This window comes from Saimiri boliviensis, chromosome 11 (genome assembly GCF_048565385.1).
Source record: "Saimiri boliviensis isolate mSaiBol1 chromosome 11, mSaiBol1.pri, whole genome shotgun sequence".
Taxonomy (NCBI): Eukaryota; Metazoa; Chordata; class Mammalia; order Primates; family Cebidae; genus Saimiri; species Saimiri boliviensis.
Window position 1 is genome coordinate 44,464,445 of NC_133459.1, and position 26,521 is coordinate 44,490,965.

The following is a 26,521-nucleotide window of genomic DNA, read 5'->3' on the forward strand; positions in this document are numbered from 1 at the left end:
TAGTAAGGTGCTTTGCACAGATGTTCCATCGTTGGTGTGGTAAGGAGGGAAATGCGTGGTAAGGGAGGAGGTGGTTTAACTAGAAGTTGGTTAATACTAAGAAATGATTAAAGTTAAAAAATATTAAAAAAAAAAAATGGGGCCCGGGCTCAAGCCTGTAGTCCCAGCACTTTGGGAGGCTGAGGCAGGTGGATCACGAGGTCAAGAGATCGAGACCAACCTGGTCAACATGGTGAAACCCCGTCTCTACTAAAAATACAAAAAATTAGCTGGGCATGGTGGCGCATGCCTATAATCCCAGCTACTCAGGAGGCTGAGGCAGGAGAATTGTCTGAACCCAGGAGGCGGAGGTTGCGGTGAGCCGAGATCGCGCCATTGCACTCCAGCCTGGGTAACAAGAGCGAAACTCCGTCTCAAAAAAAAAAAAAAGAAAAAGAAAAAGAAAAAAATGGGAGCCATATTTCTTATCATGGGAGAAAGGAGGCAATGAGAAAGAGAATTTCAAAATACTTAAACAGAATAACACTAGGAATAAATATGCAATATAACATCTGGAGCAGTATTTAATAAAAAATGAGGTTTAAAAACATTATTCTCAGCCGTCTGCAGTCCTAACAGTTTGGGAGGCTGAGGTGGGTAGATCACTTGAGGTCAGGAGTTCAAGACCAGCCTGGCCAACATGGTGAAACCCCGTTGCTATTAAAAATACAAAAATTAGCCAGGGGTGGTGACGCATGCCTATAATCCCTGCTACTTGGGACACTGAGGCATGAGAATTGCTTGAACCTGGGAAGTGGAGGTTGCAGTGAGTCAAGATCATGCCACTGCACTCCAGTCTCCAGCCTGGGCAACAGAGTAAGACTGCCTCAAACAAACAAACAAAAACAACAAAACCACCACCACTAACAACAACAAAAGCCAACATCAACCTCCACCTCCTAGGCTCAAGCGATTCCCCTGCCTCAGCCTCCAGAGTAGGAGGGATTGTACAGGCATATGCCACTATCGTCCAGCTACTTTTTGTATTTTTAGTAGAGACGGAGTTTCACCATGTTGGCCAGGCTGGTCTTGAACTCCTGACCTCAAAAGATCCACCCTCCTCAACCTCCCAATGTGCTGAGATTACAGGCATGATCCACTGTACCTGGCCTGGCTACTGTTTCTTTAGTATAATTCAAAATTGTTGGCCAGAGACAGTGGCTCACGCCTGTAATGGCAGCACTTTGGGAGGCTAAGATGAGCTGAGACATGGTGAAACCTGTCTCTACTAATACAAAAATTAGCCAGGCCTGGTGGTACATGCCTGTGGTTCCAGCTACTCAGGAGGCTGAGGCAGGAGAATCACTTGAACCTGGGAGGCAGTGAGCTAAGATCCTGTCACTGCACTCCAGCCTGGGTTACAGAGCCAGATTCCATCTCAAAAAAAATTAAAAAGCAAAAAAACTCCAAAACTGTTTTTATATAGGCCTATACCTGTAACTCCCAGTAATAGATACATGATGAAACTATCCCTGTAGTGAAGTTATTCTGGAAAAATAATCAAATCAAGCATCCTTATGGAAAAGATATAATCAACTGTTTGGTGCATACATTTTATCTTAAGAATTCTGGTTGAGGGCCGGGCGCGGTGGCTCAAGCCTGTAATCCCAGCATTTTGGGAGGCTGAGGCAGGTGGACCACAAGGTCAAGAGATTGAGACCATCCTGGTCAAAATGGTGAAACCCCGTCTCTACTAAAAATACAAAAAATTAGCTGGGCATGGTGGCACGTGCCTGTAATCCCAGCTACTCAGGAGGCTGGCAGGAGAATTGCCTGAACCCAGGAGGCGGAGGTTGCTGTGAGCCGAGATCGCACCATTGCACTCCAGCCTGGGTAACAAGAGTGAAACTCCGTCTCAAAAAAAAAGAATTCTGGTTGAAACCACAGAGAACCTCAAGCTCAAGGCAGAGAGATAAATCACCTAATGGGGTATAAAACTGTTGGAAACAAAGGAAAATGCCTCAATTTTCAACATAAACAGTTCCCTCTTTTCAATCCCCACTAGGTACTTTCCAGTTTTCCAACTGACACACACCACCACCTTTCAGTGTTTCACATACCAAATCCTAAATTTCTGTAGCAGAGTCCCAACCTAGGCAGTGACTGTAGAAGAAATACTAACTAACAATACTTTGCTACTGTTACAGGTCCTACAACTGTTATATATCCCATAACAATTACTTACCCATCACCCGCAACATACTCTGATACCTGAAGGGTAAAAAATGTAACCTAGGGCCGGGCGCAGTGGCTCAAGCCTGTAATCCCAGCACTTTGGGGAGGTCAAGGCAGGTGGATCACGAGGTCAAGAGATCGAGACCACCCTGGTCAACATGGTGAAACCGTCTCTACTAAAAATACAAAAAAATAGCTGGGCATGGTGGCGCGTGCCTGTAATCCCAGCTACTCAGGAGGCTGAGGCAGGAGAACTGCCTGAACCCAGGAGGCGGAGGTTGCGGTGAGCCGAGATGGCGCCATTGCGCTCCAGCCTGGGTAACAAGAGCAAAACTCCGTCTCAAAAAAATAAATAAAAAATAAAAATAAAAATAAAATAAGAGTGTAACCTAAACATGTATGTGCAGAGTATGTGGTTGAGAGGAGATGTACTGTAAATGGGGGCATTTAATCAAACAGCACAAATAAAAGAAGATAGATAAAAATAAATTTCTGTTCTGGAAGTAAAAGACTATGAGGAAAAATGCCAAAATGTTAATAACGGTTTTATTAGGATGGTGGAATTATCGGCATTTTGTTTGTTTTATCTTTTCTATTAGGCAAAATGTTTTATAATAAACTTACTTTGCTTTGCAAATTTTAAATTAAAGATCTTTAGTGATGTCTTTTGGGGCTATGGCTATTTTTACAGAATGACTAACTGGGAGATTTCTGCTTATTACCAAAAAATCCTGAGAAGAAAAATTCTCTTAAACTTTTTTTTTTTTTTTTTTTTTTTTGAGAAAGTAGAACAGGATCCTGAGTAGCTGGGACTATGGGTGAGTACCCCCATGCTCAGCTAATTTTAAAAAAATTCTTGGGCCGGGTGCAGTGGCTCACGCCTGTAATCCTAGCACTTTGGGAGGTCAAGGTGGGTGGATCAACTAAGGTCAGGAGTTCACGACCAGCCTGGCCATGATGGTGAAACCCCATCTTAAAAAAAAAATTCTTCTGCACAGATGAGGCCTCACTATGTTGCCTAGAGTGGTCTCAAACACCTCAGCTCAAGCATATTATACAATCTTTTTTCTGACATGGAGTCTTGCTCTGTCGCCCAGACTAAAGTGCAGTGGTGCGATCTCGGATCACTGCAATCTCTGCCTCCCAGGTTTAAGCAATTCTCCTGCCTCAGCCTCCTGAGTAGCTGGGACTACAGGTGCGTACCACCATGCCTGGCTAATTTTTTTGTATTTTTAGTAGAGATACGGTTTCACCATATTGTTCAGGGTGGACTTGAATTCCTGACTTCAGGCGATCCATCCACCTCAGCCTCCCAAAGTGCCAGGATTATAGGCGTGAGCCACCATGGTGGGCCTTTCTTTCTTTTTTTTTTTTTTTGAGACAAAGTCTTACTTTGTCACCCTATCTGGAGTGCAGTAGCACGATCCAGGCCCATTGCAACCTTTGCCTCCTCCAAGCAATTCTCATGCTTCAGCCTCCTGAGTAGCTGGGATTACAAGCACCCTCCACCACACCCATCTAATTTTTGTATTTTTAGTAGAGATAGGGTTGCGCCATGTTAGCCAGGCTGGTCTTGAACTCCTGAGTCACCGCGCCTGGCCTCACAGAAGTTTTAAAAAACATGAAAGATGGCCAAGTGTTGTGACTCATGCCTGTACTTCCAGCACTTTGGGAGGCTGAGGCAGGTGGATCACCTGAGGTCAGGACTTCAACACCAGGTGGGCCAACATGCTGAAACCCCGTCTCTACTGAAAATATAAAAATTACCTGGGTGTGGCTACTGAAAATATAAAAATTAGCTGGGTGTGGTGGCTGACACTTGTAATACCAACTACTTGAGAGGCTGAGGCAGGAGAATCACTTAAACCCGGGAGTCAAAGGAGGTTGCAGTAAGCCAAGATCACACCATTACACTCCAGCCTGGGTGACAAAGCAAGGCTGTCTCACAAAAACAAAAACAAAAACAAAAACAAAAAAACACAAAAGACTAGATTGGAGGGGAAATCAAGATTCTTTCTTTGAATAATTTTAAATGTGAGATGTCAAGCATGTGCTCTAGAGCTAAAAGGAGAGGTGTGTTCTAGGAGTAGAATTATGGTTATTTTCAGTATTTGATAGACAAAATGCTGACAATTACCAGAATTGGTTGGGGAATAGGTGAAATCTAAAAAGAATATAAAGATGCAGAAGTTTTCAAGTCTTGTCTATTTCATTACTTCTTTTCCATCTGTTACTTGTGCCTCTTCTTCAAGGTCAAATTACTCTCCAACTTAAAAAAACTAATTTCTTAGGCCCTACTAGTCTCTTTCCACCATCTGCCTCAGGCTCTCCTAGTTGCCACTCTCTGCTCCTAGACCTAGGATCTAATTATATCACTCCCTGCTCAAAAATTTCTGGTTTTCCACCAACAAGACAATAGGATTTAAATTTCTCAGTCTAAGAGACAAGAAATAAGCCTTTCCCCCACTCCTCACAAAACAGCCTAAAAAGTCTCATTTAATTTTCTATCTGGAAGTAATCCCTGCCTCTGAAATCTTCAAAGTCTGTTCTGTTTTTTTTTTTGGAGACAGAGACTTGCTCTGTTGCCCAAGCTAGAGTGCAGTGGCATCTTGGCTCACCGTAACTTCCACCTCCCAGCTTCAAGCAACTCTCCTGTCTTAGCCTCCCAAATAGCTGGGATTATAGGTGTCCACCGCCACGCCCAGCTAATTTTTGTATTTCTAATGGAGACGAGATTTCACCATGTTGGCCAGGCTGGTCTCAAACTCCTGACCTCTTGATCCACCTACCTAGGCCTCCCAAAGTGCTGGGATTACAGGCCTGAGCCACTGCGCCCACCCTCAAAGTACTTTAATTGTGCCTGCTAGGCTACTAACACTTACTTCCTCCAGAATAGTCATAAATGTTTATCTTAGCTCCAAAAGTAGCCAAACACTTGTCACTTCTAAGAATCCCAACTTGGCCGGGCGCGGTGGCTCAAGCCTGTAATCCCAGCACTTTGGGAGGCCGAGGCGGGTGGATCACGAGGTCGAGAGATCGAGACCATCCTGGTCAACAAGGTGAAACCCCGTCTCTACTAAAAATACAAAAAGTTAGCTGGGCATGGTGGTGCGTGCCTGTAATCCCAGCTACTTAGGAGGCTGAGGCAGGAGAATTGCCTGAGCCCAGGAGGCGGAGGTTGCGGTGAGCCGAGATCGCGCCATTGCACTCCAGCCTGGGTAACAAGAGCGAAACTCCGTCTCAAAAAAAAAAAAAAAAAAAAAAAAGAATCCCAACTTGCTATTCTTTGTAACACACATATGATGTATCTAGCATGATACCAAGCATATGGTAAGGATTCAAAATTTGATAAATTTTTACAAATTACAATAAAGTAAAAATGCCGAGAAATTAGCAACCTCATGTATTGCTGGTAGAAATGTAAAATGGTGCAGCTACTATGGATAACTGGTTAAACAATGAAGTACCATATGATCTAGTAATTCTACTTCTAGGTATATATCCAAGACAAATAAAAACGTGTCCACACAAATATCTGTACATGAATGTTCACAGCAGCCTTATTTACAATAGCTACAAAGCAGAAACAACTCAAATGTCCATCAATAGATGGATTAACAAAATACTGTATATTATACGACAATTATTTAGCTCTAAAAAGGAAAGGAAGTACTGATATAAGCTACAACATAGATGAATCATGAAAATATGTTAAATGAAAAAAGGCAGACATAAAAACTATAAATTGTATTATTGCACTTATATGAAACATCCAATTCCACAGAGCTAGAAAACACATCAGTGATTAGCAGGGACTGGGAAGGGGAGGGAATTGGGGTATGACTGCTTAATATATATAAAAATTTGGTTTGGGGTAATGAAAGGTTCTAGAACTACATAGTGGCACAATCCTGAGAATGTACTCATGCCATGGAATTGCACACTTTTTCAATTGGTTACAATGGTAAATCTTGTGTGTATTTTCCCATAATTACAAGAAGTATAGGCCAGACATGGTGGCTCACACCTGTAATCCCAGCACTTTGGGAGGGCAAGGCAGGCAGATCATGAGGTCAGGAGTTCCAGACTGGCTTGGCCAACGTGGTGAAACCCCATCTCTAATAAAAATACAAAAATTAGCTGGGCATGGTGATGGGTGCCTTGAACCCAGGTGGCAAAGGTGGAAATGAGCCAAGACACCATTGCACTCCAGCCAGCATGGGCAACACAGTGAGATTTCATCTCAAAGAAAAAACAAACAAACAAAAAATATGTGTGTATATATGCAGTCAATGTTAATATTAAATACATACAATGCCCTACATCACCTGTTCTTTTTCAGATTACATAAGTACTTTTGCTCCCTCTACAAATTCCCTGTATCTGAATACTTGATTCAACCATTCATTCATAAACATTTGTCAAATACTTTACCTCTTCAAAACCTCCAACTTAATGAGCACCTCACGTGTCAGGCACTCTATTTGGTTCTTCACAACATGACCTAACTTTGTATTTTATAATTAAGTTTATACTGCTAGGAGAGTACCTCCCTGGCCAAGGGCCTTATCTCAGTTGTCTCTACTTCAGGCTCCTCTTACCTAGATACAACACTACTATTGCTCTTGACTTCAACCACTCATTTTCTCTAGAGTCCAGCAGCATCACCAATTACTCCTTCTGGTAACTTCAACTTTGATTTATAGTCCACTCAATTAACAAAAAACTGTACTCAATTCTCCAACTGGAAACAAACCCCCTTCTTAGAACCTGTATCTTGCTCCAGGTATATACTTTACCTGCTTTACTCTCCCGTTTTTTTTTTTTTTTTTTTTTTTTGAGACAGTCTCACTGTGTCACCCAGGGTGGAGTGCAATGATGCAATATGGGCTCACTGCAACCTCCACCTCCTGGGTTCAAGTGATTCTTGTGCCTCAGCCTCTCAAGTAGCTCAGATTACAGGCATATACATCTGTATTTTTGTATTTTCAGTAGAGACACAGTTTCACCATGTTGGCTAGGCTGGTCTCCAACTCCTGGCCTCAAGTGATCCACATGCCTCAACCTCCCGGTGTGCTGGAATTACAGGTGCTAGCCACTCCACCTGGCCTGTCTTCCAGTCTTAACAAAAATCTATACAGAATAGTGTACCCTTATTGTCCTCATTTCCTCACTCCCCCATTTACTCCTCAACCCACAGAAAACTACCTTTCCCCCACAGCTCTAATGACTGATGCCCTTCTAATTTCAAAATATTCCCATTAAGTTAATCTAACTAGTATGCAGAGAAATGGTTGAATGACAGTGAACAAGAGATTTGCATTGAAAGAAAAATGAATACATTTATAGTATTCAAAATACTATAGGAATATTTATCATTTAAAAAAAATTCCTAACTAAATTAAATCTCACACTTAATAGAACATGAGCCGGGTACAGTGGCTCACACCTGTAATCCCAGCACTTTGGAAGGCTGAGGAGGGTGGATCACGAGGTTAAAAGATCAAGGGAATCCTGGTCAACATAGTGAAACCCTGTCTCTACCAAAAATACAAAAATTAGCTGGGCATGGTGGCAGAGGCTGCGGTGAGCCGAGATCAAGCCACTGCACTCCAGCTTGGTGACAGAGTGAGACTCTGTCTCAAAAAGAAAACAAAAAACACAAAACCACCACGTGGCCAGGCATGGTGGCTCATGTCTGTAATCTCAGCACTCTGAGAGGCTGAGGCAGGTGGATCACTTGAGGTCAGGGGTTCAAGGCCAGCTTGGCCAACGTAGTGAAACGTCGTCTCTACTACAAATACAAAAATTAGCTGGGCGTGATGGCACACACCTGTAATCCTAGCTACTTGGGAGACTGAGGCACAAGCGTTGCTTAAGTGACAGAGGTTGCAGCAAGCCAAGATCACACCACTACACTCCAGCCTGGGCAACAGAGCAAGACTGTCTCAAAAACAAAAACAAAACAAAAAACCCCAAACAGAACGTCTGCATCTACATATAAGGCTGAACAAATGTTCCTGAAATTAATCTAGTAAGTTAATGGCTGATATAATGCCCTAAACTTGAAAAACTTCATCAGCCTGGGCAAAATAGGGAGAGCTGGGACCTACAAAAAATTTAAAACTTAGCCAGGCATGGTGGTAGGTACCTCTAGTTTCAGCTACTTGGGAGGCTGAGGTGAGAGAATCACTTGAGCCCAGGACTTCAAGGTTACAGTGGTGCTATGACTGTAGCACTGCACTCCAGTCTAGGTAACAGTGAGACCCTGTCTAAAAAAATTGAAATTAAAAACTTCATTTAATTTCAATACATTCTCCAACTGTCATTTACATAACATTTTAATTTTGTCAAAGGCATAATTTTGAGCACATCTTCAACCATGAAATAAGATTTCCATTCTAACTATACTATATACAATAATTTACTAGTAGAGTAGTTGGGACTACAGGTGCACACCACTATGCCTGGCTAATTTTTTGTATTTTTAGTAGAGACAGGGTTTCACTGTGTTAGTTAGGATGGTCTTGATCTCCTGACTTCGGGATCTGCCTGCCTCAGCCTCCCAAAATGCTGGGATTACAGGTATGAGCCACTGCACCCAGCCATTAAAACTAATTTTTGGGCCGGGCGCGGTGGCTCAAGCCTGTAATCCCAGCACTTTGGGAGGCCGAGGCGGGTGGATCACGAGGTCGAGAGATCGAGACCATCCTGGTCAACAAGGTGAAACCCCGTCTCTACTAAAAATACAAAAAGTTAGCTGGGCATGGTGGTGCGTGCCTGTAATCCCAGCTACTTAGGAGGCTGAGGCAGGAGAATTACCTGAGCCCAGGAGGCGGAGGTTGCGGTGAGCCGAGATCGCGCCATTGCACTCCAGCCTGGGTAACAAGAGCGAAACTCCGTCTCAAAAAAAAAAAAAAAAAAAAAAAAACTAATTTTTGATGGATTGTGAAATGATTTTTAGTAAATAAAAGGATCCAAAGAACTGAGTAGCACTGATATAACAGTTACCTAACATCCTTAGAACTTACATCCATAAAAACATAAGCTGATCCAAAACTGAATTCATTTTAGTAAGTAATATTTTCCCATAGCACTGGTCATCTATCTTTATCTGTCTCCCACTGATCCCAAGCACATAGAATACTATCTAGCACATAGCAGATAATAAATATTGCCTGAATGAGTACATTAATAAATGGTTTGGTGACTAGCAGGGCATCTACTACTTCATCTACATCAGGCGTCCCCAAATTTTTTACACAGGGGGCCAGTTCACTGTCCCTCAGACCGTTGGAGGGCCGCCACATACTGTGCTCCTCTCACTGATCACCAACGAAAGAGGTGACCCTTCCTGAAGTGCGGCGGGGGGCCGGATAAATGGCCTCAGGGAGCCGCATGCGGCCCGCAGGCCGTAGTTTGGGGATGCCTGATCTACATCTTCAACTTCACAAGGTAAGTCATAATACTTCCGAATAATTGTAACCAGTTTCCATCATCAGCAGGGGCATTTTAAGCGTTCCATCTGCTTTACATCTTCAACCAAACTATATACGGCTAGACTGGGTTATTCTTTGCTCTGCTGGCGGTATAACATGGTCACCTACTGTGATCTTTTAATCTATTTATCAGGTCTTTATATTTCCCTTTTTATAACTTATTCTTTCTATCATTCTTCTTTTGGTTGTTGATCTTATTTAATGTAAGCAAATAAATCAGATACGAATCCTCTGATTATGTGATTGCAAATATCTTTTCCACTTCATGGGTTATCTTTTGATTTTCTTTTCTATGTTTCTGATGAACATACTTTTTTTTTTTTCTTTTTTTGAGACGGAGTTTCGCTCTTGTTACCCAGGCTGGAGTGCAATGGCACGATCTCGGCTCACCGCAACCTCCGCCTCCTGGGTTCAGGCAATTCTTCTGCCTCAGCCTCCTGAGTAGCTGGGATTACAGGCACGTGCCACCATGCCCAACTAATGTTTTGTATTTTTAGTAGAGATGGGGTTTCACCATGTTCACCAGGATGGTCTCGATCTCTCGACCTCGTGATCCACCCGCCTCGGCCTCCCAAAGGGCTGGGATTACAGGCTTCAGCCACCGCGCCCGGCCTGAACATACGTTCTTAATTTAGATGCAGTCAAAGCTGTTGGTCATTTCCTTTATGATTCACATCTCTACGTCTTATTTATCACAGTCTTCTCCAAGGTCCAAAGAATTTATCTATATCGACTTCCTAGTTTTGTCTTTCACATTTAGGACTTCAATCAGCTGGAAATGATTTGTATATGGTTGAAACCCAGGTCCAATTTCATTATTTTCCACATGAAAAAAAAAATTATCCCAGACATATTCTTTTTCCACTGATTTATACAGGCAGCTCTATCAAATATCGTTTCTATGTATGTATGCATCTGCTGCCAAATTTCTGTTCCACTGACTTATTTACATATTTCTACACTATTACCATATGTCTTAACTCTTATGCCTTTACAACAATATTCTGATATGTATCAGAGCAAGGCCCTCTCCCTTCATAATATACCTATTAAATGCCTTGGCTATTCTTGGCTCTCTGGCTTTTTTTTTTGAGACAGAGTCTTACTCCATCACCTACACTGGAGTACAATGGTGCGATCTTGGCTGACTGCAACCTCTGCCTCCCAAGTTCAAGTGACTCTCATGCCTCACCCTCCCAAGTAGCTGGGATTACAGGCATGTGCCACCATGCCCGGCTAATTTTTGTAGTTTTAGTATACACAGGGGATCACCATGTTGGCCTGGCTGATCTTAAACTCTGGCCTCAAGTGACCCACCTCCCTCGGCCTCCCAAAATGCTGGGATTATAGGGATGAGCCACCATGCCCAGCCTTTCTGGCTCTATAATATAAATTTTAAAATAGGCCAGGCACAGTGAGTGGTACATGCCTGTAATTCCAGCACTTTGGGAGGCTGAGGTGAGAGAATTGCTTGAGCTCAGGAGTTTGAAATCAACCTCAGCAGCATGATGAAAACCCATCTCTACAACAAAGAAAATACAAAAACTGGCCGGGCGCGGTGGCTCACGCCTGTAATCCCAGCACTTTGGGAGGCCAAGGCGGGTGGATCACGAGGTCAAGAGATCGAAAACCATCCTGGTCAACATGGTGAAACCCCGTCTCTACTAAAAATACAAAAAATTAGCTGGGCATGGTGGCACGTGCCTGTAATCCCAGCTACTCAGCAGGCTGAGGCAGGAGAATTGCCTGAACTCAGGAGGCGGAGGTTGTGGTGAGCCGAGATGGCGCCATTGCACTCTAGCCTGGGTAACAAGAGCGAAACTCCATCTCAAAAAAATAAAAAAATAAATAAAAACAGAACATACAAAAATTAGCTGGGTGTGGTGGCCCTGTAGACCCAGCTATGCAGAAGGGTAAGGTGGGAAGATTGCTTGAACCTGGGAAGTGGAGGCTGCAGTGAACAGAGATGGCATCAGTGCACTCCAGGCCTTGGTGACAGAGCAAGACTGTGTCTCAATAAATAAATAAATAAATTTTAAAACAACTACATCAAATTTAAGGGGGAAAATCCTGACATTGCTTGCAATGGCAATAAATATAGATCAAAATGGGAGAAATGACATCTTCATAATAAATGGTCCAAATCATAAGCATGGTTAATTTATTATTTAGGTCTTCCTTAACATCTTCAAATAAAATTCTAAACTTTTCTCCATAAAGATGCAGTATGCTGTGTATCTTTTTTAATAGATTTACTCGGACCGGGCGCGGTGGCTCACCCCTGTAATCTCAGCACTTTGGGAGGCTGAGGGGAGCGGATCACAAGGTTAGGAATTTGAGACCAGCCTGGCCAACATGGTGAAACCCCACCTGTACTAAAAATATAAAAAATTAGCTGGGCATGGTAGCAGGCACCTGTAATCCCAGCTACTTGGGAGGCTGAGGCAGGAGAACTGCTTGAACCCCAGAGGCAGAGGTTGCAAGGAGCTGAGATTGTACCACTGCACTCCAGCCTGGGCAACTGTGAGACTCCTCTCAAAAAAAAAAAAAAAGGATTTACTCTTAGATACCATATATATATATATATTTTTATGCTATTGCATTATTTCCTTTAAATGGATGTTTACTGCTGGCATAAACTATATCCAGTAACCTTGCTAAACTCTTTAATTCTAATAATTTGTCTATAGATTCCACAAATAATACGTGACAGAAAAACTCTTTTTATAAACATGTTAACTTTTAGGTGTCCATAAGACATTGAAGTGGAGATGTTAAATAGATAGTTGGATAAGAGTCTGTAGTTCATGGTAGAAGTACAGGCTGGAGACAAATTTTATTTCAATCCATGGACCTAGATGAGATCACCAACAAAGTGAATGTAAAAAGAGATAGAACCTTGATATGCAACTTTAAATATTGGGGAGGTGGAGCAAAAAAAAAACATCAAAGTGTAGGAACCCAGAATCTAAGCAGAAATGTATTTCAAGAAGGTACGAGTGACCTTTATCAAATGTTACTAAATAGCATAAAAAGCTGAGAACTGATCACTGGATTCACACGAAGTGTCAGTGATGATGTTGGATAGGGGAAGTGGTGAAAGTCTAATTTCAATGAGATCGAGAAGGAAGGAATTTGAGATTAAAAGTGCAGACAACCTATTTATTTATTTTTGAGACAGAGTTTCACTCTTGTTGCCCAGGCTGGAATGCAATGCCACGCTCTCAGCCACCTCTGGCTCCCAGGTTCAAGTGGTTCTCCTACCTCAGCCTCCAGAGTAGTTGGGATTACAGGCATGTGCCACCATGCCTGTCTAATTTTATATTTTTAGTAGAGATGGGGTTTTTCCCTGTTGGTCAGGCTGGTCTTGAACTCCCAACTTCAGGTGATCCGCCTGCTCCGGCCTCCCAAAGTCCTGAGATTACACGCATGAGCCACTGTGCCCAACCTAAGAGTTCCTTTTTTTTTTTTTGAGATGGACTTTTCACTCTTGTTGCCTAGGTTGGAGTGTAGTGCACGATCTTGGCTCACTGCAACCTTCGCCTCCCAAGTAGCTGAGATTAGGTACACACCACCATGCTTGGCTAATACTTTCATATTTTTATTATTATTAATTTTTTGAGACAGAGTTTCACTCTTATTGTCCAGGCTGGAGTGTAATGGCACAATCTCGGCTCACCGAAACCTCCACCTCCTGGGTTCAAATGATTCTCCTGCCTCAGCCTCCCAAGTAGCTAGGATTACAGGCATGCCCACCACGCCCAGCTAATTTTGTATTTTTAGTAGAGATGGGGTTTCTCCATGTTGGTCAGGCTGGTCTCAAACTCCAGACCTCAGGTGATCTGCTCGCCTCGGCCTCCCAAAGTGCTGGGATTACAGGCATGAGCCACTGTGCCTGGTCTGACAACTCTTTTGAGAAGTGTTGCTACAGAACAGAGAAAAGGAACATGTAGACTAGAAGGGGATTTGTGGTCAAAAGAAGTTTTTTACTGCAGTGATAGGAATAACCCAGTAGAGAGAGAAAACTTGATGCAGCTGATACAGAAACTGCTGAAATAATATCTTCAGTAGTTCAGAGGGGTGAGATCTGACATACCAATAGAGACTGGTCTTTAACAGGCTCATGCATATTTCATTTACAGGAAAAGGTGGAAAGACAGAATACATGGCTACTAATGCAATGAGAGCCTGGAAGTAGTCTACCCTGATTGCTTCTATCTTTTCAATAAAGTAGAAAGTAAGACCTTCAGCTGAAAGTACGGGTTGGTGCAGAGGAGTTGAGGGGTATGAGAAGAATTAAAGCATGAAACTGGAGAATGAGCTACAGAGATACAGTAGAGCTTCCCAGCAGAGTAAGGGCCCACACCTGTAAGCTATCATGACTTTGACTCCCTGAAGCCTCTTGCTGTTCTCACTGACTCATACCCAATTCCCCAAACGCCAATCTAAGATCCCAGTTCTTTCTTACTTTGCTCATCACCCATGAAGCTGACTGTGGCTGAAAGAGACACAAGCATGCTTTTAAATGTTTGTTTTCTACAACAAAAAACCCTAACCAATATACTCTCAAAAGTCAATGACAGCTGGGCAGTGGCTCGAGCTTATAATCCCAGCTACTCCAGAGGCTAAATACAAGAATCTCCCGAATCCAGGAGGCGAAGCTTGCAGTGAGGCAAGATTTCGTCATTCTACTCCTGCCTGGGTGACAGATCAACACTGTCAAAAAAAAAAAAAAAAAAAGAGAGAGAGAAAAAAAGTCAATGTCTTGTGAATCACCAACTTCAATGGCTTACACTGTTCATATACATTACATCATTAGACCAGCAGTTCTCAAACCTGGATTTCATCAAACTAAATAATTTAAAAAAAAAAAGTTAACAATCTTACATTGATAATATTCTTAAAGGGTTGAGGTCTTTGTCAGAGACCAGCACTGAGTGACAACCACTGCATTAAGATATCCTAACTTGTGATTACAGATGGTTCCCTAACTTACGATAGTTCAATTTAAAATTGTTCAACTTTGGTGAGAGGTGAGAAAGCAACTCAGTAGAAACCATACTTTGAATTGTGACCTTTGCCCAGGCTAGCAATATGCAGTACAATACTTTCATGTGATGCTGGGCAGTGGCAGGGAGCCACAGCTCCCAGTCAGTCACAAGGGTCAGACAAGAGTAAACAACTGATACTGTACAGGGTATGTGTTGCCAGATGATTTTGCCCAATAGCAAGCTAGTGTAACTGTTCTGAAAACGCATAAGGTAGGCCAAGCTAAGCTATGATGATGCTTGGTACGTTAGGCATATAAAGTGCATTTTCAACTTAACAATATTCTCAAATTACAATGGGTTTATCAGGATGTAAGTTAAGGAGCATCTCTACTTTTTATCGGATTCTTTTCCTTTCTCCTGCCAATGTAATGGTTCTGTAAATGCTTTCACATAGCCCTTTTCTTGTTTTTCTGTGCTCTTCATTATCTCACCAATTTTCAAGACTTCAGGTCTCTGAGTGACTTAAATTCTTGCTTCATGGACTCATCACAATGCATTACACTTACCTTTTTACGTATTTATCTCCCTTACAAATTGGACACACTTGGTAGAGATTAAAAGTAAAGGTGATCATCTCCATCTTTTTATAGACAGGGTATATATATTGGGTGCCCAATAAATGGTATTTTTTAAAGAAGTGTGACAATTCCACCAATTAATATCCCCTTCACCTTAACTGCTCTTTTTTGAGAGAGGGTCTCACTCCATTGCCCAGGCTGGAGTGCAGTGGCACAATCATGGCTTATTTCAGTTGACCTCCCAGGCTTGAGCAATCCTCCCACCTCAGCCTCCCAAGTAGCTGGGACTACAGGCACATATCACAATAGCCAGCTAAATTCTGTATTTTTTTGTAGAGACAGGGTCTTGGCCATGTTGCCCACGCTGGTCTCAAAATCCTGAACTCAAGCAATCCACCAGCCTCAGCCTCCTAAAGTGCTAGGATTATAGGCATGAGCCACCGTGCCCAGCCTTCTTACTGTTCTTAAGGGCTCTCCTTGAGCATTTCTTATTCCTTAAACTGCAGATCCTAAGACTATAGTATGTTTATCTTTAAATATTCACTAGCCCTAATGTTTCTTTTCCAAAATCTCATGATATGAACCACATAGGTTTAAGAGACTTCCTTCAAAGGACTGTATAGCCCTACAGTGGCCTATATCCATTTTCCAGCTTCCCTCCTAAGTTCTCAATAAGGAAAACTCAGGGGTTATTGGTGCCTTCTTCTTTTATTTCTAATTCTCAACAGAAAAGAGCCCCAAGCCATTTTCTACCTTAGTACTGCTTATTTTAACTACAGCAAAGAGAAATTCCCATTTAAGATTTTCTGAAGAACATGAAATTTGAGCAAGTCTTTCACAAACCAAAAGGGGATATAAGATACTTTAAGATTTTATTCCCCATACAGCAGTTCTGTCTATTAAGAAAATATTTGGGACTGGCCAGGCGTGGTGGCTCACACCTGTAATTCCAGCACTTTGGGAGGCTGAGGTGGGCGGATCATGAGGTCAAGAGATCGAGACCATCCTGGCCAACGTGGTGAAACCCCTTCTCTACTAAAAAATACAAAAATTAACTTAGTGTGGTGGCATGTACCTGAAGTCCCAGCTACTTGGGAGGCTGAGGCAGGAGCACTGCTTGAACTCAGGAAGCAGAGGTTGCAGTGAGCCGAGATCGCACCATTGCACTCCAGCCTGGTGACAGAGCGAGACTCTGTCTCAAAGAAAAAAAAAAAAGAAAGAAAGTACATGGGGCCAAGTGCAGTGGCTCATACCTGTAACTCCAGCCCTTTGGGAGGCCAGGGTGAACAAACTGCTTGAGCTGAGGATTTTGTGACAAACCTGGGCAACATGGCAATATCCCATCTCTACAAAAAGAAAAAAAAAAAAAAAAGCCAGGCATGGTAGCACACGCCTGTAACCCCAGCTACTTGAGATGCTGAGGCACAAGAATTGCTTGAGCCTGGGAAGCAGAGGTTGCAGTGAGCTGAGACTGTGCCACTGCACTTCAGCCTGGGCAACAGAGGAAGAGTCGATCTCAGGAAGAAAAAAAAAATTAAGCCAGGCATAGTCGTGTTGTAGTCCCAATTACTGGGAAGGCTGGGGTGGGAGGATTGCTTGAGCCTGGGAAGGTGAAGGCTGCAGTGAGCCGTGATGATCATGCCACTGCACTCCAGCCTGTGCTACAGTGCAAGACCCTGTCTTACAAAAGCAAAAACAAACAAAAGGGGAAGTACCTAATGCTACTGTGATTAATATGGATATGTAACGTCTACTATGGAGTCTAATAAAATCTCTATAGTGGATAGAAAAAGAAAAAAATATAAATGAACGAAAAAATCTTTTTTCTATTACAAATTCAATTAACAATGGGATTTCTGTACCCTTAAGACGTACATGAGAGAATTTAAGTGAAGTGCTATGAAATAACATAAAGCACAATATAAAACATTATCTTGAATTATTTACTAATTCATACTCTTAAAACCTGACTCAAATCATAAGAGAGTATTTTACAACTATCAAACTGGCAAAAAAAATTCTGACACTATAAAGTGTTGATGAAGATGAGGCACAAAGAATTCTCATATATTGCTGATTAGAGTGCAAACTGTTACACAACCACTTTGGAAACTGGCAAACAACAAGCTGAAGTTGTAAAACCTCTATGCTTAGGCCGGGCATGGTGGCTCACGCCTGTAATCCCAGCACTTTGGGAGACCAAGGTAGGCAGATCACAAGGTCAGGAGCTTTGGTCAATATGGTGAAATCCCGTCTCTACTATATATACAAAAATTAGCCAGGCATGGTGGCACATGTCTATAATTCCAGCTACTTGGGAGGCTGAGACAGGAGAATCGCTTGAACCCAGTTGGAAGAGGTTGTAGTGAGCTGAGGTCACACCACTGCACTCCAGCCTGGGCAACAGCAAGACTCCGTCTCAAATTAAAAACAAAAAACACTTCTAGGATCCATTAATCCTAATCACTTACAACCACAAGAAATACCAGTAACATCCTATGACAGGGATGAACCTTTTAACACTGTGTTACATGAAAGAAGCCAAACACAAAAGATCACATATTCTATTCTATTTATATGAAACATCTAGAACAGGCAAATTCAGAGAGAGAGAAAATAGATTAGTAGTTGTCTAGAGCTGGAGAGGAATGAAGAATGACTGCTAATGGTTACAGTTTATTTTGGGATAATAAAAACGTTCTACAATTAGTAGCAATCGTTGCACAACTCCGAACATACTAAAACCACTAAACTGTATACTTTAAGTGTATTTTGTTGTTCGCAAAAAAGTTAAGACCAATGATTGACAAGGGAATGGGAAATCCTTCACCACCAAGGTTAACACCATGCAAATTAGTTTCTTGCTCTAAGGGGAAAGGTTGTTTAATATATAGCTAGAACTACCTTAATAACCAATTTTAGCATTACAATGTCTTTTGTGATATGATGCAAAATGAGGAACTGCTATGCTGTATTTTAGTCAACAATGTTTAAAGGTGAATCCATCAATCTGTGAGCTATGAACTTTAGAGAAAAGTACAGGCATTAAAAAAGAAACAAGCTAAATAATACCACAAGGATGCAATCATACAAAACCACTCTAGGGTGAGTGACACAGTCTCAAAATCAGTGTCACTGAAAAATAAAGACTATACAATATTAAAAAGATATAGAGAAATTAAACAAACATATGCAACAAGGTCCTAAATCAGATAATGGCTTGGATAGCTAGCTGTAATAAACATTTTTTTTGGATCAGCCAGGGAAATACGAATGGCACCTGGGTATTAGAGGAAATGAACATTTACTCACATGGAAAGTGGGTATCACCAACTAAAAAAAGCAAGTTGATCTCATTTAGTAAAATAAAAATAGAAACCTAAATATATATGCTTAGACAACAATCTGGAAAAAAATGCACCAAGTTGTTAACAGTAGTAGTAACTCCTTTGTGATGGGAATGCCAAGGCTTTATTTTTGCATATCTATAGAGCCTAATATTCTATATTATACATACACTGCTTCTGTAATAGAAAAATTATTAAAAGAAAGAATAACTTGGAGAGCTTTAATAAACCACTGATGTCCAGGCCTTACCCCAGAAAAATTTAAAAAGGTTGAGAACTATCGCTTTTGAGAATTGGGGCAGATAAACAGAAAAACTGTCTGATAGGTCTTTTAAAAAGGCATTTATCAGAAGAACCCCGAAAATTCAGAGAACAAATGAGAGTTTCCCCTAACTTGACAAACACCAAAAACCAAAGGAAGCTAACCAATCAAAATCCCTGCCAAGGTCATGCCACAGGAAGAGCCTGCTTAGGAAACTGCTCCAGCTAGCAATGCCACCACCAACAGCCACTGGCATGAATTCCAAACGGTCCTGCATCTTTGCATCTCTCTCTTCTGGTGCAAGTCCCCAAAGTGAAGGGCATCTGACTGGCACAGGTTGGGTAATATGACTCAGCTCTAGCTGACAGGGGTCCAGCACAGAAAGTTTATCTATATGGTATGTGTACATGTGCACCCAACCTTCTTTCCCAGCATCCTCTCCCACTAAGATTCACAAGAAAGCAGTACTGGAAGGAGGTTAAAATGGTAAACAGACAAAAGAAACCACAAAGGATCATTTCAAAGCCCAACTGGTAGAATGTCCAACACAGGAATTCTGCCAGTCCTGCCATTAGAAATAAACTTGAATTACTTTGCCTTTTTCTGCTTCACTGTTCCAAACGAATTTCCTAAAAAGTAATTTTAGGCACAGTGGTTCACGTCTGTAATCCCATCATTCTGGAAGGCAAAGGTGGGAGGAATTGCTTGAGCCCAGGAGTTCAAGATCAGCCTGGACAACAGAGTAAGACTCTAGCTATACAAAAAATAATAATAATAATTAGCCCAGGATGGTGGCACACACTTGTATTCCCAGCAGGGCTGGGGGCGAGGGGGGACTGGGCGTGTGGGGATCCAGGGCAGAGCTGAGGTGGAAGGAGGTCAAGGCTGCAGTGAGCTATGATCATGCCACTGCACTCTAGTCTGAGCAACAGAGCAAGACTCTCTCTACTTTTATCAGTTTCAGCAGCACCAAAAGGCTCTCTAATTCCCTATAACTGTAAGTAAACAGACTATTTATAACATTTCAAAAACTATACAGTTTTTTCTTTAATAATACCTAGCTAATTTGGAGACACCTGCATTGTTGTTGATTAGATGAGTGAATGTATGTAAAGTGTTAAGAATAATGCCCTGATGTTGTTCCCCGCAAAAAAAAGAGTAATGCCTAGCCTATAGTGAGTATACCATTAAGTGCAAATAATAAAATACCTAATGGTTGGAGGGCAGATAATAGGGAAAAAAATTCAGTTTTGAGGAATTTTCAGATTGAATATGCTGAGACACCTATTCATTAGTAACCCAAACCGGGAAATAACAACACTAAAAACCTATCATATGGCCAAGTGTGGTGGCTCATGCCTGTAATCCAAGCACTTTGGAGGCCAAGGCAGGTGGATCACCTGAGGTTGGGAGTTCAAGACCAGCCTGACCAACATGGTGAAATCCTGTCTTAAAAACAAAACAAAACAGGCCAGGCGCGGTGGCTCAAGCCTGTAATCCCAGCACTTTGGGAGGCCAAGGTGGGTGGATCACAAGGTCAAGAGATCGAGACCATCCTGGTCAACATGGTGAAACCCCGTCTCTACTACAAATACAAAAAATTAGCTTGGCATGGTGGTGCATGCCTGTAATCCCAGCTACTCAGGAGGTTGAGGCAGGAGAATTGCCTGAACCCAGGAGGCGGAGGTTGCAGTGAGCTGAGATCACGCCATTGCACTCCAGCCTGGGTAACAAGAGTGAAACTCCCTCTCAAAAAAAAAAAAAAAAAAAAAAAAAACCAAAACAAAACAAAACAAAAACCTATCATACTTAGCTCAATTTTATAACAGAATAAATACACAAGTCAGGGGAAAAAAAGGGCAGGAAACAAACTACCTGGAAAAGTTAATACTGAATTGGGCACCAAAGCAAACCAAACACTCTACATAAACATCTCAAACGAGAGTAAATAACCCATAAAGTTACTTACTCTATGTTGCTCAACAGGGAAATTGCAAGAAAATGATACAGATGAGAACCTCTGGACAAACTAGAAAATAAAATCCCCAAATACACAGAATCACCTAACAAATTTAGTCTTATTAGTCCTCTCTATCTCCAAATCAAATCTCAATCTAAGCCTCTATATCCAACTACCAATTTACAAGCAATCAAGAAAATCTAGAATGTGGGAAACTGCAGGATAAATGACCTGGTTCCTTAAACAAAGTAAAGGAAAAAAACTGAGAAATATGCAAATTAAGGTTTTTTAAATGGCAGCCAATTGCTGTTTGTGGGACCTAGATACTGATTCAAATAAATTACAAAAGTCAACAGAAAAGTAATATCTATGAAAGAAAACCACCACTCCGTGTGCAACTCATCTGTGCAGATTTCACTAAATTTAATTAGATTGGTGTGTAAAACGATGTTCATTAAAGACAACTTCTCTAATAATAATGTTCTTACAGACCTTATTTTATAAATAACTCTACAAATATTATTTATTACAACAACCCTAGGAGAAGGTACTATTATTATCCCCATTTAACAGATGAAGAAATAGGCAAAGAATCTCATTAAAGTAATTCACTCAAAGTCACAAAGCTATAAGGAGCAAAGCTGAGATTTGAACCCAAATGGTCTGGCTACAAAGCCAACCACTGATTACCATACTACACCATTTCTCTGTAGGCTGTGGTGGAAACTATGCTTTGGAATTACAGAAAGCTACCCAAATCTCCATCTCTGACTATGTTACCCAAATTACTTAACTTCTTGGAACCTCTGTATACTTACTTGTAGAAGGGTTAATATCTATTTCTTTAAATTGTAAGGAATCATGAGATTATATAATTGACTCTATTATAGCATCTAAGTTTATGAAGCCCACAATGAATGGTTCCTATTGCCCTTCCCGCCATACGAGGTAAGATGAATTAAAAAGTAGAATAATTTACAAACAGCACAAAAACTGGAATAGTTCTACTTTTAAATTAACTAAGCAGCTCCAAAACCAGCTTTTCTACATATTTATAAACTTTAAGGATAGCAGTAATTCAGACAATAACTTTTTTATACACCAAACTTTTAAACTTAAGTAGAAGCAGGCTTTGCAAGCTCAATTTAAAGTATAGCTAGGCCAGGCATGGTGGCTCACGCCTGTAATCCAAGCCCTTTGGAGGCCAAGGCGGGTGGATCACCTGAGGTCGGGAGTTCAAGACCAGCCTGACCAACATGGTCAAACCCCGTCTTAAAAATAAATAAATAAAATAAAAAATAAAGGATAGCCAAACTTAAACAAGTGAGATTTTTCTGTAGGAAAAAACTTACTCCACACAAACAGAGTCAGCAAAGGGTACTAAAATTTTGTTCCTCTAGTGATTCTCTAGCCTGAAGTCTGGTTAACAAAAGGCAAGTGGTTTTATCTTAGAAAAGGAAGGTGGACGTAATGAGTTTGTTAAAATCAACTCCCTTAATGATTTTTTGTTATCTTCCATAACGTTTATACTTGTTAAACCATAAAATTCTTTAGGGGCAGGAATGTTTTATGGTCATCTAGATACTCCCAGTGCCTAGTACACTGAAACTGGGACAGTAATCCTTCAGTGTTTTTCTTTTTCCCTATTAACCTCAACAGGGACAGTGTTTCTTAAAAAAATGATTGAGCTATTTTATTTGAAAAATGATCAGCTAATAGATCAATTAAAGACTAATTATTTGCCTTAGTAAAGAAAAATAATAAGCTCTTTTAAATGTTTGCCTAGCATGTTTGAAGTCACCAATAAAAATTCAATTTACGGCTGGGCCCGATGGCTCACACTTGTAATCCCAGCACTTTGGGAGGCTGAGGCGGGCAGATCACGAGGTCAAGAGATCGAGACCATCCTGGCCAACATGGTGAAATGCCATCTCTACTAAAAAAAAAATACAAAAATCAGCTGGGCATGGTGGCGCAAGCCTGTAGTCTCAGCTACTCAGGAGGCTGAGGCAGGAGAATTGCTTGGATCCGGGAGGAGGAGGTTGCAGTGAGCCAAGATTGCACCACTGCACTCCAGCCTGGTGACAGAGCAAGACTCCGTCTAAAAAAAGAAAAAAACAATTCAATTTACACAACATTAAAAATATATCTCAGCTGCAAATATTGAAAAAACAAACAAAAAAGAAATATACCTACCTCACTTAAGGTATACCTGTGGACAAAAGTTCAGTTCCTCTTACTGAACTATTTTTCAAGTTTGATTGTAGGCTGTTTGGGGCAGACTGCAGTGGGAAATAGGAAACACTGAGTCTAATTTAGAAGTAACTTGGGGGCCAAGCACAGTGGCTCAAGCCTGTAATCCCAGCACTTTGGGAGGCCGAGGCTGGTGGATCACGAGGTCAAGAGATCAAGATTATCCTGGACAACATGGCGAAACCCTGTCTCTAATAAAAATACAAAAAGTAGCTGGGCCGGGCGCGGTGGCTTACGCCTGTAATCCCAGCACTTCGGGAGGCCAAGGCGGGGGGATCACAGGGTCAAGAGATCGAGACAATCCTGGTCAACATGGTGAAACCCCGTCTCTACTAAAAATACAAAAAAAAAAAAAAAAAAATTAGCTGGGCATGGTGGCGCGTGCCTGTAGTCCCAGCTACTTGGGAGGCGAGGCAGAATTGCCTGAACCCAGGAGGTGGAGGTTGCGGTGAGCCAAGATCGCACCATTGCACTCCAGCCTGGGTAACAGGAGCGAAACTCCGTCTCAAAACAAACAAACAAACAAACAAAAAGAATAAAAAGAAAAAATTAGCTGGGTGTGGCAGCACATGCCTGTAGTCCCAGCTACTTGGGAGGCTGAGGCAGGAGAACTGCTTGAACCCAGGAGGCAGAGGTTGCAGTGAGATCCCACCACTGCACTCCAGCCTGGCACCTGGTGACAGAGCAAGACTCTGTCACCAAAAAAAAAAAAAGTAATTTGGGCAATTAACTAGGTCTCTACAGCAGAATCACATATTTAATTCCAGACAACAACAACTACAGCCACTTATGAGGTAGTATGTCATTTCTCTTCCACCTAGATTTTTCCCCTCATCTATCTGAAAAATCATAAATACACCAAAATTTGTCTTTCCCATTAAATACTTTTTTTGGTTGTAATCCTTTAAAATTTTGTGTGCCTCTCATCTTTTAGACCAACAGTCTTACTTTCATGTTTAAAGGCAGTGACCGTACAGTTAAACACAAGGACTTAAGATTGCCTAAATTTAAATACAGGCTGTTTACCTACTAGCTGAATGAATCTCTGGACTACTTTTCTTCAACTATAAAATGGGCTACAAAACAGTATCTACTTAAGCCTGGTGCCGTGGCTCAGGCCTGTTAATCCCAACACTTTGGGAGGTCAAAGCCAGCAGATCACTTGAGCACCCGAGTTCGAGACCAGCTTAGGCAATATGGCGAAACCTCCTCTCTAACAAAATACAAATAAAAAAAAAATCAGCCCAGTGCAGTTGCATGCATCTGTGGTCCCAGCTACTAGGGAGGCTGAGGTGACCAAAACCTTGATAGTTTGAGCCTGAGAAGTTCAGGCTGCAGTGAGCCAAGATCTTGCCACTGCACTCCAATCTGAGTGACAGAGAGAGACACCATATCAAAACAAAACAAAACAAACCAACAAGTATACTTAGAAAAGTAAACCACAGGCTGGTGGCTCATGCCTGCAATCCCAGTACTTTGGGAGACTGAGGCAGGCGGATCACCTAAAGTCAGGAGTTAGAGACCGGCCTGGACAATGTAGTGAAAACCCGTCTCTATTAAAAACACAAAAATTAGGAGGGCATGATGGCACGCTCCTGTAATCCCAGCTACTGGGGAGGCTGAAACAGGACAATCACTTGAACCCAGGAGGTGGAGGTTGCAGTGAGCCAAGATCGCGCCACTGCACTCCAGCCTGGGAAACGAGAGAAACTCTGTACCCTCCATAACCTCCTCCAAAAAAAGTTAAATGACAAATATAAAGTACCTTAAACAACAGTCAGTCCTTGGCACATCAGTTATAAAATAGAGATATGCAATTTTCTTAAGTATGATTGTGTTTTACCTTTAACTCAGCATTAAAAATGAATTATAAGCAGAACTGTGAACCAGATTTCTTATCATTCTAAACATAAATAAATGATTGATTGCATCCTCCTCAGTTAAGCTTTTAAACAGCCACTGATGAGCCATCTAGTAAATTGAATTTGCTCAAAATAAGGAGGCCTCTCAAGAGTTCCCCCCACACCACAAATTAAGAGTTCTGAAAACACACACCTTCCAAAATCAATTGAAAGAATGTTTACATTTAACAAATGTACAAACCGTTGAGTACCCAAAAAAAAACACCTCTCACTTCAATTTAATAGTTAACAGTGACAAAACACGAAGCAATTAACTTGTAATTTCTATTAAAAACTTTAAATGTTTTTCCTGTAAAACCACCGAAATAATTTAACAAAAAAAATTATAGGGGAATTAACAAAAACAAACTTTTGTATTTGAAAAAACGTCAAAAGGCACATTGAAAATGGACTCCCTAGGAAAGATGACAGTTTATTTGACCATTAATTTCAAAGTTCTCATTCATAATTAACATTTCACTCTTTTATCTCTTAAAAATAGACTACAGGCTGAAACTCCAACACCTTTCCAAATACTGAAATTTACTGGTTTTGGTTTCTAATATATGACTTTTGGTTTAAACTTCTGGATCTACTGTTAAAAAAACAAACAAACAAAAGACAGCCTTTTGTTTAAAAGGGCACAACAATCAGGCTCTCCACACCTAAAGTATGTTTCACTTCGTCTTAACACTATTCTAGTAAATATCTCAAACTAAATAACACCCTAATTTCCTTTCAAATATTGGATATAAAAGACCTTAGAAAAGATCAGCAGTCTACCAAATTACAAATACAAGTCTACTGAGGAGTGACTACCAATCACTTTACTTTGGGATAGGGTTTACACAGGAACATGACTTGTTACTAAACTAAAACACGAACCACTATTATTAACTCTGTATTTTCCTGGTAAGCAATGAGTATCAACGTTAAAAGTATTTCAACAAATATGACAAGCCACCCTCAGAGCACAAAGTTGGCAGATACAATTGACACCACAGCACAATCTGAAAACTATAAGCAACTATTACACACACACAGCACTGCACCGCACCCATTCTTATGTAAACTTTTGGAGTAAGTCAACTTTGTGAGTCTCACCTTTGTTTTCACCTAGCAAGAGAGTTAAAGATGAGACACCAATTGTAAAAAGCCAAAAGATCAAAAGATTCAATTAATGTCCCCATAGGGGAAACGACTAAAATTTTAAAACGTTACTGTATTTAAGTAATCAAAGGGCAGGGCACTTCCCCAAGCTACAGCCATTTTAGATTCAGACTTTCTTTTGAATTTCTCGGGTTGAGGAGAAGCAGATTTAAGACGAGAAAAAAATAACACTCTTGAAACATTTCAGGATCGACCAGGTTCCCCCGCAACCTCCGCAAGGGAAGGGGGTTGGCAGATATTGGATAGACTCAATCTAAACGAAAACACCTCGCTACCACGGAGAACCGGAACGCTGGGGGTTAAAACTTTTTTCCCCTCAAATATCCCACATTTGACTTAAACTTTT

At 41.3% G+C, this 26,521-nt stretch overlaps 1 protein-coding gene across 1 annotated transcript in view; it reads right to left on the reverse strand.

The window, feature by feature from the left end:
• GPBP1L1 (GC-rich promoter binding protein 1 like 1) overlaps positions 1-26,521 on the reverse strand; it is a 68,215-nt gene that overhangs the window by 41,077 nt on the left and 617 nt on the right. The gene's annotated exons all lie outside the window — the stretch shown is intronic.